The sequence below is a fragment of the Ambystoma mexicanum genome, chromosome 1p, assembly GCF_040938575.1.
Source record: "Ambystoma mexicanum isolate Mex_15411 chromosome 1p, UKY_AmexF1_1, whole genome shotgun sequence".
Taxonomy (NCBI): Eukaryota; Metazoa; Chordata; class Amphibia; order Caudata; family Ambystomatidae; genus Ambystoma; species Ambystoma mexicanum.
Window position 1 is genome coordinate 1,015,828,052 of NC_090921.1, and position 20,559 is coordinate 1,015,848,610.

Sequence of the window (20,559 nt, forward strand, 5' to 3'; positions counted from 1 at the left end):
TACAAGCAAAAAATAAAGTTACCAGAATATACAAATGAGAGTTACCTTTTAGTGTAGTATTTGCTACCCAAGTGGGGAACCTTTCTACCACCGAGCCTGACACCTGCGTTCCCCCTAAGGCCGGCCCAATCCTTTTCCCGACTCTCCCTTGCTCTTTTCTCCACCAACTACCTTCTTAGGCGTGTTTGGACAAGTACGGATATAATGTCCAGGTTGACCACAGTACAAACACAAATTATTAACTTTTCTCTGCTCCTTTTCCATAGCCGATAGTGGTCCCCTCACCCCTCCAATCTGCATTGGTTCACCATCCCCATTCCTATTCACCTTCCCTCTATCCAATCGTACAAAGGGTACCACCTCAATTTATTTCCTGTCTCCCTTGCGTTCATTCATCCTATGATCCAACCTTAATGCCAAGTCAATCATTGCCGTACAAGTACTGGGTTGAGGCTCTACTTGCGCCATAGCGTCTTTTCATTCTTCTCTCAAACCTTGGTAAAACAAAACTGTCTGTTTATTTTCTGGCCAATCTGTTTCAATTACCAGCCTATTAAATTGCGTCACATAGGAAACCAAATCTCTTGTGCCCTGTTTTAGTGCCAATAATTCTTTATCTTGTGCCAATGACACTTCTCTGCGATCAAACAGGCGACCAAATTCCGCCAAAAAATTATCCCAATGATATAATAGGGGGTCATCCTTTTGTACCAATGGCATCGCCCAGGCTGCCGCATCCCCCGTTAAATATGAAATAACAAATGCGGTCCTTGCTCGAATAGTCTCAAATGCAGAGGTTTACAAAGAAAATGTAACCTACACTGGGTCAAAAACGTCATAAACTTCTTAGGATCCCCGGAAAACCTTTCCGGTGCCGCCAAGGGCACACTACTAGGAGCTTGCACCACTACCGTGGGTGTTCTAGCTACTGCTCTTCCAGTAGATGACCCTGCTTCCTCCAGCGGGGTCCCTTGGGCTACCAACCCTTGCACTTGAGTCTTCAAAGTATTAGATTCCTGCCACACATTTACTAGCTCCACCTGAATATCCTGTAGTGCCTTCAGCACTTCTGCTAAAGAGGGAGGGTTCTCCATTTGGCATGGGTGGTTCATTAATCCCGAAATCGGGGGCTGATGATTCTGTCAAACAACTAAAACTTAGGGAGGAGGATATCAATCCCCTCTCCCGAACCACAGAAGCCGAATGGATCGACCCTCCCACCGTGGTTGGCACGGGCGCCTGAATATTTAAAGTACAGGAAGCCACGTGGCAGCCAATGGGGGGAAGACGGAGTTAGGGAAAGGGGATGGACTAATAAAGGGTAGGAAGGGAGAAACAACAATGCATATAAAGCAAAACTCAAAGCTACACAGCTGTATCTCTACCCTGATAATTCCTGACCTGATGCCTGAATACCTTGAACACCTAATTCTATGCACAGCCACTAGTAAAACATAACATAATTCTCACAAAAGCACACTGAGCACAATGAGTGAACCAGGACTGTTAGTGAGCATGACTTACAAAGCATGACCTTATAGCAACACAAAACGTAATTTTTTTTTTTTTTTTTTTTTATTATAATGTTTTGTTTGATTTTACAAACTTTTCATTTTCATTTCTTCATAAAAAAGAATAAAAATAAATAAAAAAAAAAAAAAAAAGGAAAAAAAAGAAATATAAAAATACGACAAAAGAAACTAGACGAAGTGACATTATGAAGTAGGAGCATCATAGAATCCTTGTTTCTGTTTCCTTCGTTCGTTTCAAATGTCATTTGTTAATAGCTATCCAGAATTTAATAATTGTTAAAATTAACTTTTGATCTTGACCTCTTAGCAGATTGTCCCATCTTTCTTTGGTTGTTAATTCTTTCTTTGATATACCAAAATAGTCTCTGTGTAGAGATCTTTGGTCTTTCAAGGCCGTGCAAATCATAACCAAATGAAATAAAGTTTCTTTGTTGGTTGCAATTTTACAAAAACGGCAGGATGATGTTATTTTGTTTGTTTTATCAATCATAGCTTGATACTCTTGTGTTGGTAGGATATTCAGCCTAAATCGGAAGAACAGGTCACGGATATGACAATCCGGGAAGATGTTTAGATAGGGAGGTAATTCGTGTAAGGCTCTTGTTTCTATTTGGCATTTTAGATGTCTTTTGTATTGGGCTTGATCACCGATGGTTTGGATCCAGTCGTTCGTCTGAATTTTACGTTTGGCATATTGAGGTCTATTGATTAACATTTCTTCAGATATATCGCCAGCTTGCATTTCCGTTTTGATTTTAGAACTCCATTTTGTTAGTGCTGTGATATGAAAAGCGTTTTTTTTTTCTCTCAATATTTCTAATGACGGGATCTTATCTTTTGTGATTATTTTTCTAAGAAGGTCCATTTGCTTCCATAGAACGATGGATTTAATGGATTGGAGAGCTAGTTCGAATCGTATTCTTGCCATAGGAAAAGACTTTGGAAGGGATAGGGTTTTTCTCCAAAACAGCGCTTCATATCTAGTCCAATTAATGGATTCGTAGTTGATGAGGGATTCAGAAGCATACGATAGAACAGGAATTACTTTTTGTCTGTACAAGGCTATTATTGGTCTAAAAGAATATGTGCCATACTTCCTATGGAAGAAGCTGCCTTGTCTGGCCAGAGATCTGGCTTTGTCCTCTAGATAATTTTTCCATTCCTGTTCATTTGCAGAGGAGTTGATCATCGCACCCAAGTATTTCATCGACGTTGTCATGGCGATCTCATTTCCATCTAAGAGTATTTTTAGGCTGGGTTTATGGGTTTTCTGTGGGGCGAGTCTCATCGTCCTTGTTTTGTTACAATTAATCACTAGATCGTTCTCCTGCATGAATTCTTGGGTTTTATCTAGAGATTTTTGTAAGCCCGCTATAGTCTTGTCCAGAATGATGATGTCATCAGCATAAATTAAAGTCTGAACAGTTTCGTTGTTGATTTTAGGTGGATTCGCTACTGAGTTTTGAATTTGTTTGCTAAAGTCAAATGTATACAAATTATACAAGCACGCAGCCAAAGGGCATCCTTGTTTCAGGCCATTAGAGGTTTGAATTGGAGAAGTAACTGTACCGTCGTTCGTTAGGCGAACTCTAACAGAGGTATTTGAATAGAGTTGCTTGATGGGGTGCAAGATTGAGTCTGGGCAACCCCAGGCTGTCAGTTTGGACCATAGCTTTGACCTGTTCACTGAATCAAAGGCCATTTTTAAATCTATGAAGATTACATAAATTTGATGTTTTTTTTGTATTGCCTCATGTTTAATCAGGTTCAGGAGTAGTAAGTTCACATTTGTTCCAACTTTCTTGATAAAGCCAGTTTGTCTTTGGTCTCGTTTGGCGTTTTCTATTGCCCAATTAGTGAGTTTTATAACAAGATATCCTGCGAATAATTTGCCCAAGGGATCCAACAGGGCTATGGGTCTATAATTTGCAGGGGATTTGCGGTCTCCATTTTTGTAGATGGGAATCAAAACAGCAGAAGTCCAACTTTGCGGAATTTGTTTCGTTTTTTCTATCAGTTGGAGGAGATGAAAAAAGAAGGCTGCCCATTCTTGCGGGTTTGCTTTAAGGGTAGCGTTAGATAGACCGTCAGGTCCCGGTGCTCTGGAAGGGTTCAACTCCATGATGGTGATTCTTATATCCTCCACATCCCAGTTGAGATTCCAAGGTTCTTTATTTTGCATTTTATTAGTTAGAGACACATTTGGATAGGTGTTGTACAAGGTTGTAAAATGCTTTGTCCATTCTTGAGCTTCGACTTCTTGGATCATAGCGGTTACTTTGGAAGCAGGATTGAGCAGAGTCCAAAAGTTCCTTGAGTTTTGGTCTTTTAGAGCTGCTAAAATTGCTTCAGCGTCATTCTGTTTAGTTAGAGCTTTAATTGTTTTAATTGAATTAGAGTATTTTTGTTTTTCTTTTTTTATTTTGATCTCAAAGTCAGGTTCTTTCAATTTTTTTAATTGTCTGATTTGTTTTTGAAGCTTCTTTTTCTTCTGGGCAATTTCAAGATTGAATTGATGCTTATGAGAGACAATAGGATGGTGTTTTTTATGTGATGGATGATGGTATCTCTCGAGAATCCAACTATAGTTAAGTTTTGCATGATCATGCAGTGTAGAATCTTTAAAAGTTGACAATAAGTCAGGTATTTGATGGTTTTTAATGCGAATTCTATTGAGAGCATTATTAATCTCGAGAGGTGGCAAAATTATTCGTGGATATTTTAAAGTTGCTGAGTCCCATGTGATTCTTATTTGGTGGTGATCGCTGGAAGTTTGAGGAATGTTTTCAGTAGAAGTTATTAGAGTTCTCAGGCCTTCTGAAGAAAAAATGTAGTCAATAATAGAATTTGTGTTGTTACAGGACCATGTTGGAATCGGGATTCCTTTATTGTCCACTGCAGGGTCGATTAATGTGATGTTACGAATCGATAATTCTTTTACCCATTTTTTAGCTCTCTCTGATAATGCATTTCTGTCCAGTTTTTGGCCTTGTTTGTCAAATAAATGGAAGTTGAAATCCCCTGCAATTAAAAAGACCGTTCCATGGTTGAGTGAGACTATATTATCGATTTCGTCCAGTATGGATTCCAGGAATTTATGGTCGTTCATTGCTGACGGATTCCAGTATATATTGAAAATAGTGATGTAGTTATTATCCTTACATTGATCTTGGTCTGTAAATAAAGTTGAAATAAGAATGGTCACAAGCTGAGCCCAGGGATGGATGTTCTTTCTCATTATAATTTTCCAAGATGGATTGATTTTCACTAGGATCATCATACCTGAGGCTGGTCGTCCAAGTTGAGAGGAGATTGCAGGGTTAGATAATGTAATAAACCCTTCGCAAACTACCTCCTCTTTCAGCCAGGTTTCTTGTAAACATATTATCTCAGTTTCATAAAGCACAGATGATCCTTCATTAAAAAGATGTTTATGGCCTCGAGTGTTCCACGAGCATAGTGAAATCACGCTCGGTTGTGTTGGATTTCTTGTTGATTGTTATAAGTATGTTTTCTTGGTCGCGAACCGATGATCGTTGTATAGTACATTTGTGTCGAGGGACCGTTCTAGATCTCTCCATCGCCCGCGTTTCTTTGTAGATTCATTTCGATCAAAAAATGCATTTTCCTCAGTATATTTTAAGGTTTTGTTGTACACATTTGTTTTATTATGACGATAGGAGTCCATTATCGCAAGTTTGTGGGTGTATTTGTTCAAAGCCAAAAGGCTTGATACAGTAATTTCTTTAGCTTCGAATCCCAGAATTTCCAATTGTTGTTTAGTAGACAATACACGATTCATAAGTTTTTCGGAATAGAAGTCTATCTGTACAGAGTCCATTTTGTTTTTATTAGGAAATAGAATTACTTCTATATCTCGCGATTTGATATCCGCAGTTTGTACAGTGTTATCAATAGTTTGAGGTTGTTTTACTAGACCTGCAGAAAGGGGCAGCACTAGCGATTGTTTCTTTATTTTTTCATCTAACATTCTTTTTGTGATGGTGGAAACAGTCTCCATTAGATTTTGTTTATCGGCACGATCTTGTCTTGCGATTTCGGCCAGTCGACTTTGCCATATACGCGATGTTTCTGCTTCATGATTTAGACGTTCTTGGATAGTTCCAATAAAACTTTCTAAATACGTTTGCTTGGTCATAATCATTGCCAATAAGGTGGCTTGATCTTTGGTAGAATCTACCATTGCTTCTTGTAATTTTAAAAAGGGGATCATAGCTATAGAAAGTACAGCGACTAACGAGTTTTGTAGTTCCAACATCGTCGTAGGTAGTCTGTTTGGTTGGTCTTGAAAGTCGTCTGTTCCTTCAGACATCTTAGGGGGTAAGAACGGATCATGCTCTATATTATCTTGAATGGTCTTTGGAGAAGTTTTTATATGTGCATAGAGACCCTTAGGGACAATTGGGGTCGAAGTGTTTATTTTTGGAGCTATTGTTGGATTCTGATTATCTCCGAAAATGTCTTCTCTTTTTTGTTGGGAATCCATGATTGCATTGATTTCAGTTATATCAAGCGATAATCGTGCAGTACGAACTGAGAGAGGTTGTGGTTTGTCATTGACAGTCGTTTTGTTTAATAAATAAGAAGATTGCCATTGTTGTTTTGCAAGTTTCGCTCGATCCCTAAGGGTTTGTGAATGACTGGGGTCGTCAAAAATAGTATTACTTTGCACTTCCGCAGGTTGAAAACGCGGAGGTGGCGGCAAGAGAGAATCCGGCTCGATATTCTGGATTAACTGTATTGCTGGCATTATATTTCCAGGGGATTGTTGAGGTGCTGTTAAATGCTGGGCCTGCTGATCTGCTTGCTGTAATTCAGACGCCAAGTATACATGCGGAGTGGAAGATAAAATCGGGGTTCGTTGCCCTTTTGTATCAGTTTTGGTAGGACCATTATTAACCATGGATAGCGTTTCATCCAGTTTGCCTTGGAGGCGAGTTCGAGGTTTGATGGGCTCCATTTTAGGGGGTATATCACTCAATGAGGAGAATAACAGTGGGATAAGAAATAATATTTGGAGCGTGCACTTACCGCACACAGCCAACAACAGCCGCGCCCTTTACTCCACTGCGGGCTTCACGCCGCAAGGGCCGCTGGGTGCCGCTTTTATGGGTCTTCCTGGAGGTGTGGTCAAAAAAGGGTCACGTGACTCCAGTCACGTGACAGGCCAGGAAGAGAAGGTGCTCGCTTCAACTACTAACGGCTCCAGCCGTTAGACTGACGCGAATCGGAGCAAGTCGCGGTTGCAGGTAAGGAAAGATCACAGCAGCAGCCGCACAGCCAACAACAGCCGCGCCCTTTACTCCACTGCGGGCTCCAAAACGTAATGAAGCAAGGCTTGGAACATGTAACACCATATGGTACCGCATACAGAACATACATAGAACAGGCAATGACAATGAGACAAACACTGCCCCAATTTGGGTAAGCATAAGCAAGGTTAAATGGAGCAGCACACTTCCCTTGTTGAGAGTGTTATTGTAACTTAGGAATGCCTGCTTAATGGTCTTTTCGGCCTCCTCTGGTTAGCAAACCTTATTCATGCCCTTAGTTTAGCAAGGACATCTTTAAAACAAAACCATGTCCATGAGTGAACCAAATATATATAGTATACACTTAACTGATTGTCCGGACGTCTTCCTCAGAACGTCCGGACACCCAAAGAGTAAAGCGGAAACCAATAAAAATCACCGCCGCGACCCAGGCGTTTACAAGTTTTCAGCATTAAAGTTGCGTCCACATACAAAGCACTTATCTGAGTGTCCGGGCGCCTCCTGCGGCTGCCCCGGACCCGAAGAAAGAATGCATGTCAATTTCCTCCAGTGCTCACCGCCGCAGCCCGAGGTATGAGCTTGCCGCTCATGGCCACGTGTATCTCTCCTCGTAGCGTGTGCCCGCCGCCTCATCCTACATTGCTGCTCTGCTGCTGCTGCCGCCGCCGCCCATGCTCTCCAACATCAATCATCAGCACCGGAGCACGGGCGGACGGCTGTTAAGAGCACGCCTTCTGATTCCCAATTGCCTACAGCTGTGGACAGGCGCGGTTACAGAGAACTACACACTTTCTCTGTGCCTGCTGGGAAATGTAGTCTATTCTATACATTTACACGTCTTTTCCTGCACCACAACCTCTGATTCCTGACAGTTCTGAACATTCAATAATCAAATGTTTGGACGATTCTACTGCCTTTCTACAGAATCTACAGAGGTTATCATTCGTTTCTTTGTCGTGCTTGATCCACATCATCTCTTTTATGTCATATGCGTTCATCCAAAGCCTCAAAAACTTGTTGCGGTGATATCTTGAAGGACATTTTCTGAGGTATTTCGGTAACTAATCCAAGCAATATGCTGCTACTCCTGTGTACAGGGAAGTCTTCAACTTGCTACATTTATCATTATTTTGTATCCAACTCCACAATCTCACTTTTGTTTTTGCTAGTTGCGGGTGCGACATCACTGTTTGCCATTTTATTCCGGCACAATCTAGGATGTTCTTTATTTTATTTGCCCAACTCAACAAAATACCAGAGTGAGGATTTAAGGTCGTCGGTGCCAGAATATGATATGAGTGTTAGTTATATTAATTTTCCCTGCAACCAAAATTGATCTCTATAACACAGTACCATATAATGAGTCAAGACCAAGTTTGTGTCTTATAGCCTTTATTGAGATGTTAGTCGGTAGTCTAAGAAGTCGTCTCCAAAAGAGCCCTTCTAGAGATGACCAAATATGATAGTTCAGGTTCCATCCTGCCTCTACTCCAAAAGTGATCGAAGGTGCCCCTTTCTGCTTATAAAATGTCAAAATGGGATTGAATGTAAATTTGCCATATTCAGCATGTAGCTTTGCTCCTTGCAACGAGAACGTTGTCATTCGTTGCTTCAAATCAATTGCCCAATCCCACTCTCTAATTCTATGACAAGACAGGAGGCTCATATTATGCATTACAATCTTTACTCTGAAACCACAGCAGCAAAGAAAAAACTTTTACAAACAAAAAAGTTTCAACAACAGAACTAGATAAAGTTCAATGTCAATGCATGGGGAACTCCCCAAACCATCATGGAGGATAGGTCATACCCTGCAGGGGACCAATGAGCAGGGACCCTCCTTTATATATGTCCATTACTCTAACGCCAACCCCTCTTTCTTTGCTGCTGACACCACAGAGCTAAGTCACCCCTTTCAGTTGTGTCTTACATTGTTTGTCAGTAGTAGGCTTTATTAGTTTGAATATGACATATATTATTTATATGGTAAATATGTGTTAATTACCTTTTATTATAAAGGAATTTGTGTATTTGATACAATGTATCTGGATAGCCGCGTGCGGCCGTTGGTTTCATTTTGGTGTCTTTCAAAAAGAAAATATGTATTATGCTCATACTTCCTGTTTCAGCTGAAGCAGTGGTGCAATGGTTGAATTTCGGACTACAGTCCATGAGGTTGTGAGTTCGAGGGAGCTCTCTAATTTATTTCTTCTTTAAAAATTTCTCGCGCTTGTAAACTCAGGTGTTTCTAGTGCATTAATCAACTCGCTCCCGGCGTGCGCGAGAGCAGTGTTTTTTACACTGTTCCCTCTTCATTTCGCCTGTTTGAATTCGTGCCCCTTGACAGATTTATGGTCACCTGGGGATTCCAGGTGCTGCAGGCTTTGGGTTCGGCCTGCCCCTGTGGCTTATGTTTGTAACAAAAGCCTCTGTTTCAGTACTGAGCCAAGTTAGCTCAAATATAGAGCTGCAGGTCTCCCATGCAGGAAGACCCGGGTTCGCGGCCGACCAGCGCATGTTTATTTGTATATTTTAATTGTTATATTTTAAATAATTGTATTTTACAATGGAGGTATTTGATTGTCACCTTTTTTGCTCAGTTGAGCAGGGATTTCCTAATGGGCATTTGGTTGGTTCATGACTTCTTCAGAAAGATTATAGCACAAACATTTTAATAGTAAAAATGTGGTTTTGTTAAATGTTTGTAATTTCGTATCCCTGGTGACACAACACATTTCCTTACCTTTAGTGCTGGAAAGAAAGAATGTTTACTGATAGACTGTGGTTTTGTTAGGTCAAAGTCTGACCATCCAGCGCAAGAGCCCGATGCACTGCCAGTCTGCAGTTTTATTTTATTTTCTTTGTTTATTTATTCATTTACTTATTTCTTAAGTTATGTGCTTTGCCTTCACTGTAGGTGCCATAAGTTCGGTTTCAGGTTCAGCCTGATTCTATTGCGAGGTTACCCCCTCGTGTACTGCTGATTATCACACCCTGCTCGGGCGAGCAGTTGGAGGTGCACTTGCTCAGTGTATCCTACCTTCAACTTGACAGTTTTCTTTTGTTTGGGTTATCTTCCCTGGAAAGGTGCAGTCACCTGCTCGGTGGCAAGGTTGCCTGGGGTTTCTGCGAGGGGTCCCCTTGTATACGGCTGTGTCCACACCCTGCTAGGGTGAGCAGTTGAGGTACACTTGCTCAGTGTTTCCTCCCTTAAAGTGGGCAACTTGGGTAATTACCTTAACTGGCATGCACCATAACCTGCACGGTTTCAGGCTCTGCCTGAGTTCTAATGCGAGGTTACCCCCTCGTGTACTGCTGATTATCACGCCCTGCTCGGGCGAGCAGTTGGAGGTGCACTTGCTCAGTGTATTCCTTCCTTAAGGTCGGCAGCTTTGTTTAGGTGCTGCATATGGCTGACGCCATTGTTTGGTCTTGTAGGCGTGCAGTAACCTGCTCGGTTTCAGGCTTCGCCTTGTTCCTACTGCGAGGTGCTCCCTCGTGTACTATTGGTTGCCTCACCCTGCTGGGGTGAGCAGTTGAGGTGCACTTGCTCAGTGTACGCTTTGATAAACAATATGTTTAAGTGTTGACTGGAACACATTTGCGTTTTTTTTCAGAATTGTCAGTGGCCCAGAAAGCTCAGTGAGTATCAGCTTATATAAGGGCCGGGGATTCGGTCCCCTGTGAGGGCGTAACCCCTCTTCTTTGGATATTTTATATATATTTCATATATTATATATTCTTTATTTATTAAGTGCTTTAAAGAAAAGAGTGTGGAAGTGGTTGTAAACAGACCCATATGGGGTTGTACCTTCCTCTCTAACCATCTATCTGGTGTTATCATTCATCTTTTAGTTAAAAATTCTGTCACCCTTTACCTTAGTTAGTTTCAGGACAACTCAGTCCTTTCCTTAGGTTTTGATTCCCGACCTCAATTGCTCCACCCAATACCAGTGCTGATTAAGCTACAGTATTTTCTCTCAACATGAGGAAGAATAAAGATGATGCGTTATGCCTCTATTGAGGTCTGTAGGGCTTAAGGCTCTCTTTAGTGGGGACGTTTGTTCTCCCCTACTTTTGTCCCATTGGACATTCCTTAATCTTTTGGTTTCTGGTGGAGACAGGGTCAGCTCGAGGGTAACCGTTCAGTTTTTTACATGACAAGTTGAGCAACCATGTTTTACTTGGATGGAGTGTTTGGAAATACTTGATGGTATCAGTTAGACGAGTTGCCAAATAATAACTTGCTGGCGCCTGCCTCATGTTTTTCCTCCCAAAGCTTGGCCTATGGTTGTCAGGATTAGTCCTGCGAATACTAAGGCAGCGAATATGGCAAGGGAAATGTGCACATAGGAACAACGACTCATGTATGCTAGAAGCCAGGAGTGCAAACAGAGTGTGATATTAAACCCAATATGTGAAAAGGGATGTGGGGTAAGCACCTGACCGCGAGGAAAGTCGGCAAGCGCCTTACCCCCAATTGCTGTTACAGGTACTGACAGCGCTAAACCCACGTAGAGGGCAAGCAATGACAGGATCTGTGAACTAACACTCTGATGGTATCAAATAAGGGAACTAAAGAACTGTACTCACAAGGACGAGAATAAACCTCTTGAACGTCAGCTAGCCCATGAATCCTGTTGATGAACTGGGACCCCGAGAGGCTAGAACAGCAATGGGAGAAGTAGGAAGGTCCAGAGGGCACGGGCTGTAGGTTGCCAGGGAGAGGTAGACTGTAGAACAGGGGGCCCAAGAAGACAAGGGCTGAAGGCAGCCGGAGCGAGGCAGGCTGCAGGGCAGGGAGCCCAGAGGACAAGGGCGGAGGCTGAAATGCAGCAGAGCGTGATCCGCTGTTATGTGGGGAGCCCGACAGGGCAAGGGTGAAGGCTGGAAGGCAGCCGAGAGTGATCCGCTGCAGAAAACTAAATACCTAAGTTGAAATAGTGATAACAAATAGTGAGGAAAACATAAACATTCACACAGGAGCTAGCTAACAACCGCACACCACACCTAAAATCAAATGGGATAATAAATGCAGAAGTGCTAAGGAAAACCTGGAATGGATCCCAAAAGAAGTAAGGATCAGGAGCAGGGAAAAAGCTAAATAACCAATGCAAACTTTTCCCTATCCTTCCAAGGAAAAGACAGGAAGCTAAAGAGGAAGGCTAAGGCATACGGGTTAACAGCAGCAAAGGACAGAGTCAAAGAAATACCAACTGGTCTGCATTAGAAAAGGGAAAGCACTGAGAAATGCTGCCTGTAAACAGAGGAAGGAAAAAAGGGAAACAAAGGTGCAGAAATCAATTAGAGCATGAATCAGAGATTCAGGGCGGAGGGAACAAGAAAACAGGAACCAGGACCTAGGTAAAAGGGCAAGGAACAGTGAACAAGGGACTAGTCAAAAACAGGAACACTGCAAACGATGACCAGCGCTGGACTGAAGTGAGTCTGTGGCTTTTAAAGCTGCTAAACGAGCACACGCCTCAGGTGTGCTGACTGCTGCACCTGCAGCCACAGGTGTTGCTTATCCTCCACCCAACCTAGTCCTGCAAGGGTGGAGGTGGAGCAGGGGGCCAGGCATTCTGGGAAACACAGTCATTTGGTTAAAGAAGCATGCTGGCTGCCAAAGACCTGGAATGGATCCGGAAGGGAAGTAGTTTGGAAAATAGGGATTTTGCGCTCCCAATTCATTACAGCACTGTGGCATTAGGTTCGGAGGAAATGTCCAGCAAGGAATAAGCCCCAAAACATGCCCCCAAGTGGCGGGAACGGGAGCGAAGGGAGCGAGTCGTGACAGTATACCCCCTCCTACGGCCCTCTTCGGGTGCCCGCCACCCGCACGAGACTTCTTCTTTCCATGATGGGAGTGCCTTTTCTTTGGAGGTGGCACTGATGGAAATGGTGGCTTGTGGGCAAAGGCAGATGGGCTTCCATGATAGGAGTGCTTTGTCTTTGGAAGTGATACTGCTGGAATCGATGGCTTCTGGTGAGGAAGAGACTCATGGTTTGAAGAAAGGCATGAAGGACTTGCAAGACCTGAAGCAAAGTTGAAAGGTCCAGGAAGCTCAGTCACTGGGAGTGGACCCTTGTAAGTCTTTGAGGAGGGAGGCAGGCTGGTGCAACTTGCCTTAGACAATGGTAGAAGTTCTGTCAGCCTTTCTGCCGAGAGCGCACATGCGGAAGGTAAGGAAGTTGCTGGCTTCAGGAAATGTTCATGTTCAGCCATTAGAGAAGGTGGCGGCTGAGGTAGAGGTTCAGATCTTTTTCTGTCATCCATCTGGGAAAAGGCTTGGGGTTGAAAAAGATTAAGGTTTGACTGCACATATTCTACGCCTTGGATGCCTGGAAGTCCCATGGGTTGTACGAGGCTGGTGCTCCTGGTGACAGTCGTGTAGCCACTTTGTTGCACGTTGGATACAACAGCAGGGACGTTTGGCATACTGATAGGAGTGATAGACACAGTACTTGGTATTTCAGGCACACTCGCAGAAGGAGCAATAACAGACACATCTTGAACTGCAGCAGTCATTCCCTTCCTTTGGCTACTAGCACCCAACTGGTGCTTCTTGGCGGAATTCTGTTGCACAAGTTCTGTAGGTAATACGCCGGTCTGCACCACCCCCTGTGCACACCCAGGTGAGTGGTTCTGACTCACCACTTGGTCCAGCTTGATGACTCTGAAGCGGGAGCTGGCAAAAGTCTCAAAATCTGATGCTGCATCTTTTGGAGGCTCTGATGCTAAAGTGAAGCAGTTGGGAGAATCGTCTTGTGGAAAAGGCTGGCATTCTGATGCTCCTCCTGAAGCAAAAGAAAGGCATTCTAAACGTTCATCGACAGTAAATGTTTGGGATTCAGGAGGACTGTCTGGAGCAGTAGAAAATACAGCAGGATCTGATGGTGTAGACAGGTATACCTCTGATGTTGGAAGCGAAGCTAAGCAGGATACCGGTGTATCATGAACTGAAGGCAAACAAGCAATAGACTCTGGAACTGAAGACATGCACATATGATGGACTACCGGAGGCTCTCTGGCTGAAGGATGATCTTCTGGATGAGTCACTGTAGACAGGCAGGCCAGAGGAAGCTTTGAAGCGGAAGGCATGCAAGTTGGAGCCATCTCAGTAGCTGAATCCAAACATGTCAGGGTCTTTGGGACTAACCCCGTGCATGGTGGAGGCTCTTGATGAAATGTCAGACATGGCAGTGGTTCATTGGTTGAAGACACGTGTACCAAAGATGACTGCAGGGCTGTGGATTGGATCATCGAAGAGTCAATGGTTGTAGGAGGACACACAGAAGTCTCAGAAGTTGATAGACACATTGGTGTCTCAGGAATGGAGGGCACCTTTAGGGCATTAGACTCCTTGGCTCCAGTAACCAAGGACTGAACTGTACCCTTGCGGTCCTTTTCTTTAGTGGGTGACACAGAGTCTCTTTCTTTGTGGAAGTCAAAATCAACCAGTGGAATCACCATAGTAAAGTCTCTGTTAATCAGGATTTCGTCAATTGTCCATTCCTCTGTCTTAGCTTCTGAAAGAGGCAGATTAACAATCAACAGTTCAGGATTCGCCTGCTGGTCTTTTGGTTCTGTATACTGTGGAATGAGTTCATCAGAACATGCAATCTGTACAGTCTCTGACTGTTTGTATTGATCAGAATTGGCAGAAGGAAGAGTGAACCCAGAGGTAAGATTGTCTTCCACATCAGCTTTAAACTCTACTTCAGTCTCAGCAGCTGTATCAAGAGCAGGACCTAAGCCTAGTGTAGTGACTGAATCTGTGTATGCCACCTTTGTGTATTGTGTTTGGAGATCAGAAGCTTGTATGTGTGCTAACTCAGAATTATGACAGACTGCTACACAGGAAACTTTAGGTAAAGGAGTGGCTTGTAAATCTTCAGCTAACTGCAATCCCTGATAATCAGCAGAACAATTGTTAGAAACTGTGCCCAGGTTGAGCGCTGTGCTAGAAGAAAGACTTTCACTTCCAATAAATCTAACATATTGGCAATTATCATGATTTACCAAAGTCTCTGCACTCAGGGGCTGAACTGTGTTCACTTCATCAACATCAATGGATAAAGTCTGAGGTGTATTCAGGAATGCGTGCAAGATCTTATTCTCCTCTTGTAAAGAAATGAATTCTTGTGTTAACTCCTCAAGCTTGGCTCTTAGTATGCCCTGCATTAACTGTACATCACTATCAGTAGGCACAGGGGGAGGCATAGTAGCATCAGGGCTGGATCCTGCACTAGCAATCTGGATGTGCATCGATTGTGCACTGTCCTCTACTGCTTTCAGGTTCTGAGATTTATACTTTCTCATACTAACTTGGTCTGTGTTACCCTTAAGCAAACTATTGACCTTAGACCTCTTGACATTAGGGACTACCGTATGTACTTGTGCAAAGAAGTATTTGGACTGAGGGTAGAAAACAGAAGTTATGCAAGGAACCCCTCCATTCTTTATGTTTGTACCATGAAACTGTTCTATCTGAGGTGAAGCACAACTGAAATCATGGGTTTCAACAACCGAGGTACTCTTGTCTAATAAGTCTGACAGTGTGTTGTTTTCTACGGTTAAGGCTTGCGTTGACATAGAATCGGGATCAGAACAAAAGATCGAACTAGGATCAGGCAATGTAGGATGAGCCATCCTATGGGAAAAGTACTCTGCTCGTAAATGCCCATTCGTGACAAGGAGTTCATTTAAACCAAGACTAGTGATTTGATTGTCACAGGTAAATGTAGGGGAAGCTTTCTGTACAAACTTGTTAGAGGCCTTGCTGCCTTTCTTTCTTAAACTTGCCATATTCAATGGGAATTTTGGGCTGGTCATTCTGTCAGGATTAGTCCTGCGAATACTAAGGCAGCGAATATGGCAAGGGAAATGTGCACATAGGAACAACGACTCATGTATGCTAGAAGCCAGGAGTGCAAACAGAGTGTGATATTAAACCCAATATGTGAAAAGGGATGTGGGGTAAGCACCTGACCGCGAGGAAAGTCGGCAAGCGCCTTACCCCCAATTGCTGTTACAGGTACTGACAGCGCTAAACCCACGTAGAGGGCAAGCAATGACAGGATCTGTGAACTAACACTCTGATGGTATCAAATAAGGGAACTAAAGAACTGTACTCACAAGGACGAGAATAAACCTCTTGAACGTCAGCTAGCCCATGAATCCTGTTGATGAACTGGGACCCCGAGAGGCTAGAACAGCAATGGGAGAAGTAGGAAGGTCCAGAGGGCACGGGCTGTAGGTTGCCAGGGAGAGGTAGACTGTAGAACAGGGGGCCCAAGAAGACAAGGGCTGAAGGCAGCCGGAGCGAGGCAGGCTGCAGGGCAGGGAGCCCAGAGGACAAGGGCGGAGGCTGAAATGCAGCAGAGCGTGATCCGCTGTTATGTGGGGAGCCCGACAGGGCAAGGGTGAAGGCTGGAAGGCAGCCGAGAGTGATCCGCTGCAGAAAACTAAATACCTAAGTTGAAATAGTGATAACAAATAGTGAGGAAAACATAAACATTCACACAGGAGCTAGCTAACAACCGCACACCACACCTAAAATCAAATGGGATAATAAATGCAGAAGTGCTAAGGAAAACCTGGAATGGATCCCAAAAGAAGTAAGGATCAGGAGCAGGGAAAAAGCTAAATAACCAATGCAAACTTTTCCCTATCCTTCCAAGGAAAAGACAGGAAGCTAAAGAGGAAGGCTAAGGCATACGGGTTAACAGCAGCAAAGGACAGAGTCAAAGAAATACCAACTGGTCTGCATTAGAAAAGGGAAAGCACTGAGAAATGCTGCCTGTAAACAGAGGAAGGAAAAAAGGGAAACAAAGGTGCAGAAATCAATTAGAGCATGAATCAGAGATTCAGGGCGGAGGGAACAAGAAAACAGGAACCAGGACCTAGGTAAAAGGGCAAGGAACAGTGAACAAGGGACTAGTCAAAAACAGGAACACTGCAAACGATGACCAGCGCTGGACTGAAGTGAGTCTGTGGCTTTTAAAGCTGCTAAACGAGCACACGCCTCAGGTGTGCTGACTGCTGCACCTGCAGCCACAGGTGTTGCTTATCCTCCACCCAACCTAGTCCTGCAAGGGTGGAGGTGGAGCAGGGGGCCAGGCATTCTGGGAAACACAGTCATTTGGTTAAAGAAGCATGCTGGCTGCCAAAGACCTGGAATGGATCCGGAAGGGAAGTAGTTTGGAAAATAGGGATTTTGCGCTCCCAATTCATTACAGCACTGTGGCATTAGGTTCGGAGGAAATGTCCAGCAAGGAATAAGCCCCAAAACATGCCCCCAAGTGGCGGGAACGGGAGCGAAGGGAGCGAGTCGTGACAATGGTTCAGCTAACCGTCTAACAGTGTGTTGCAACTTCTCCTCTGCTCGAGGAGTACACGCAGGCTTCTGTACCCTCATGAGCGTTGCTTAACCTCTTTAGAGTGCTGTTTTCATATCCGTGCTGACCGTTCTGATACAGGTTCCTAATTTTGGAAAGGTCTACATCAGTCTTTTATCCAGCTGAGATCGATAAGTGAACACCTCACACCACACAACGCTCGTAGTAGTGTTAAGCACCACTCATATACCTGAGGGTTCGTAGTACTGTATAAGTACTGTTTTGCTATGGACAATGTGCTTAGTTTTTCCTTCCCCTGATTCCCTTAGTGGCCAGTCAGCCTCACATGAATACAGTGACTCAGACCTCAGGGTTTGAGGGGACAGTGGTCCCAGATTTCTTCTCAACCTTGCATTTACAGGGCATTGATAATTATCCAGAGTTCTTTCCCCCTCATTCCCCTTCCTGCCATCCTTGGGGGAGATTGCATCATAATATTACGCCTCTGGGAGTATCCAATGGTTTCAGTTTTCCTGCCATCCTTGGGGGAGATTGCATCATAATATTACACCTCTGGGAGTATCCAATGGTTTCAGTTTTTTCCTTTTTACAGGAGTTCTGGCGGGTGACCAGTGCAGACTCGCACTGAGCATTTCCCTCCCGTCTGTTACTTTCCTTTGTGCTAATCTCTGGTATTTCAATAAGTTAACTGGAGTCTGTCCAGTCAGGGGATTGGTTTGAGGCGCTAGTGGGTATTTATTTCTCTTAACGGTGTAAAGCGGGGCTTTAATGTGGTCCTCAGGGTAGTTTTCTTTCTGGATTGCAATGTTTTTCCTTTGGATAAGTGGGGGAGGTTTCTCCTCTTTTGGGAAGGCTCAATATCCCTTGGTGGGATAGAGGGGTCTGGGAGTGATACTATCCCCCATCCACGTTATGACCCTCTATCACGATGCGTTCCAGAGTCTATACATTAACTTTCAGACGGTGTCTGCCCCTACGATTACCAGAGTGCTGGGATATATATTTGGTTGATGACTTGATTATCATAGTCACCTGCATGGCAGGTGGACCTTTGGGGTTTTCACAAGAGTTTGTTTGCAGTAAGGTGCCAGCTCAGGGTGCTGTGAGCTTCAAAGATCTGCAAATTGGCTGAAATATAGGTTGGACCTCTTCTGGTGTACACCTTCAGTTTAACCATTTAGTGATCAGTTCTTTGCAGTTTAGAGTCTTGCTAAGATTTTGGAAATTTGGTGTCCTCCTTCGGTTACTTTTGATCCGCTAGGGGATTTATCACCAGGGAGGAGGGATCAAGGTTCAAGCACCGGGCATACCTACAAAGGAGTTTAGATATCACTATAATGGTAGTGATTGGATGTCGGATACATTTTTTCTTCTTGCCAAGTTTGGCCTCTTAAGGATCAGGTTTATAATATCTGCCTTTTGTCATGGTAGCAGAGTCCTTCTTCAAGAGTTCGGGAGGTCTGAGGGTCTCCGTGTTGGCGGTTTGACGGGTTTAGCTTCTCAGGTGGGGCCCTCTCTTCCATTCTGCTTCTGCCTCCAGAAGACTTCCCTCCTTAGTATACACATATGTCTGAAGACAATTGTAGATTAATTCTATTGCTTTTCAGCTCCGCTCAGGATGGATTGTCCTATTACAAAATTTATAAAAATGATTTTTTACTCCCATTTTACCCTTTTGAAGATTTGTCTTTCCCTCTTGGTTCCCCGGTGTAGTTCTGTGACATGCCCTGTTTCTAATGCGATATCTTCCTTTAATGCATGGGATGGAACCTATAAGACTTTCACCCCTATGGGGTACTTTTCTTTATCTCCAGGAGAGCTAGGTGTTTGTTTTCATTGGTTTGCTTTCTAGGTCCCCAAAAATGGTACGAATTTAAGTGTTTTGAATATTTGATTGAACAACATAGGTGTTTATTTCAGATGGTTTTGTCCTAACCTATTAGTATAGGAAAACTTTGTTCAATGTTTTCCCCTCTTTTAACCAGTTGGTTTTGGTGGCCTGTAAGGAACGCTGGATTTGGCACATTCCTGTTTTTCTTGCAGTGGATTTGACTTTGCCTTATAAGACAGCTTTTCGGGCAACCTAGTCTTGGGCAATTCTCTGATTGGTCAACAGATTGATTTAATGAAAGCATTTAAAAAATGTTACCTTTCCTTTAATTTTATTATATTATCTATTATATTGGATCATTTTGTACTTACTAATGAGATGCAAGGGCTTTGAACTTGCATAATATGAGCCTCCTGTCTTGTCATAGAATGACTAATCCCCCACACTAACGTGAGATGGGGGTTTAGATTCTATTAAAGACAAGGAGGCGATTATTATCCCTCCCACCCACCCTGGATATGATATGATATTATATGATATGACAATTGTGATACGCATGTACACAGGTGGTTCAAGTGAGAACATTCTTTGGTTTGTTGTTCTTCCCAACCACCCACCCTTCTTGCTTGTTGTTCTTACAGGTACGAGTTGAGGTTCTGCTCAGGAGTGTGGATCGCAGTTACAAGTTCTGGAGTGCGTGATTTCGGGTGAGAAGTCCTATCCAGAAGAACTTCTTCATTGCTTCAGGCTGCGGAAAGGTTGAGATCTCCGGTTTCGCTGGATCCTTTTTCTCTGCGCTACGCAGTTCAACCGTTCCATTGGGCGTCTGGTGCAAGTCAGCTGCAGAAAGAGGGGTTGGCGTTAGAGTAATGGACATATATAAAGGAGGGTCCCTGCTCATTGGTCCCCTGCAGGGTATGACCTATCCTCCATGATGGTTTGGGGAGTTCCCCATGCATTGACATTGAACTTTATCTAGTTCTGTTGTTGAAACTTTTTTGTTTGTAAAAGTTTTTTCTTTGCTGCTGTGGTTTCAGAGTAAAGATTGTAATGCATAATAATCGCCTCCTTGTCTTTAATAGAATCTAAACCCCCATCTCACGTTAGTGTGGGGGATTAGTCATTGTGTCACGATTCACACCCTTTGTTCCCGTTCCCACCACTTGGGGGCATGATCTGGCGTTTATTCCCTACTGGACTTTCCTTCCGAACCTTATGCTACAGTGCTGTGATGAATTGGGAGTGCTAAATCCTTATTTTCAAAACTACTTCCCTTCCGGATTCAGGTTTTTGGCAGCAAGTATGCTGCTTTAATCAAATGACTATGCTTCCCAGAATGCCTGGCCCACAGCTTCATCTCCACCCTTGCAGGACAAGGCTTGGTGGAGGATAGGCAGCACCTGTGGCTGCAGGTGCAGCAAGCAGCTCGTTAAGCAGCTTTAAGAGCCTCAGTTTGCTTCAGTCCAGCGCTGGTCATTGATGCAGTGTTCTTGTTTGTGACTGGTCCCTTGTTCCTGGTCCTTAGCCTTGTGCCTAGTTC

The 20,559-nt window shown here is 43.6% G+C and overlaps 1 protein-coding gene and 1 long non-coding RNA gene across 3 annotated transcripts in view; both read left to right on the forward strand.

The window, feature by feature from the left end:
* TSNAXIP1 (translin associated factor X interacting protein 1) overlaps positions 1–20,559 on the forward strand; it is a 1,023,806-nt gene that overhangs the window by 42,237 nt on the left and 961,010 nt on the right. The window lies entirely within an intron of this gene.
* Positions 8,714–20,080, forward strand: LOC138583234 (uncharacterized). The gene is made up of 2 exons (XR_011305188.1): positions 8,714–8,812; positions 19,661–20,080. It is a non-coding gene; the product is annotated as an uncharacterized lncRNA (long non-coding RNA).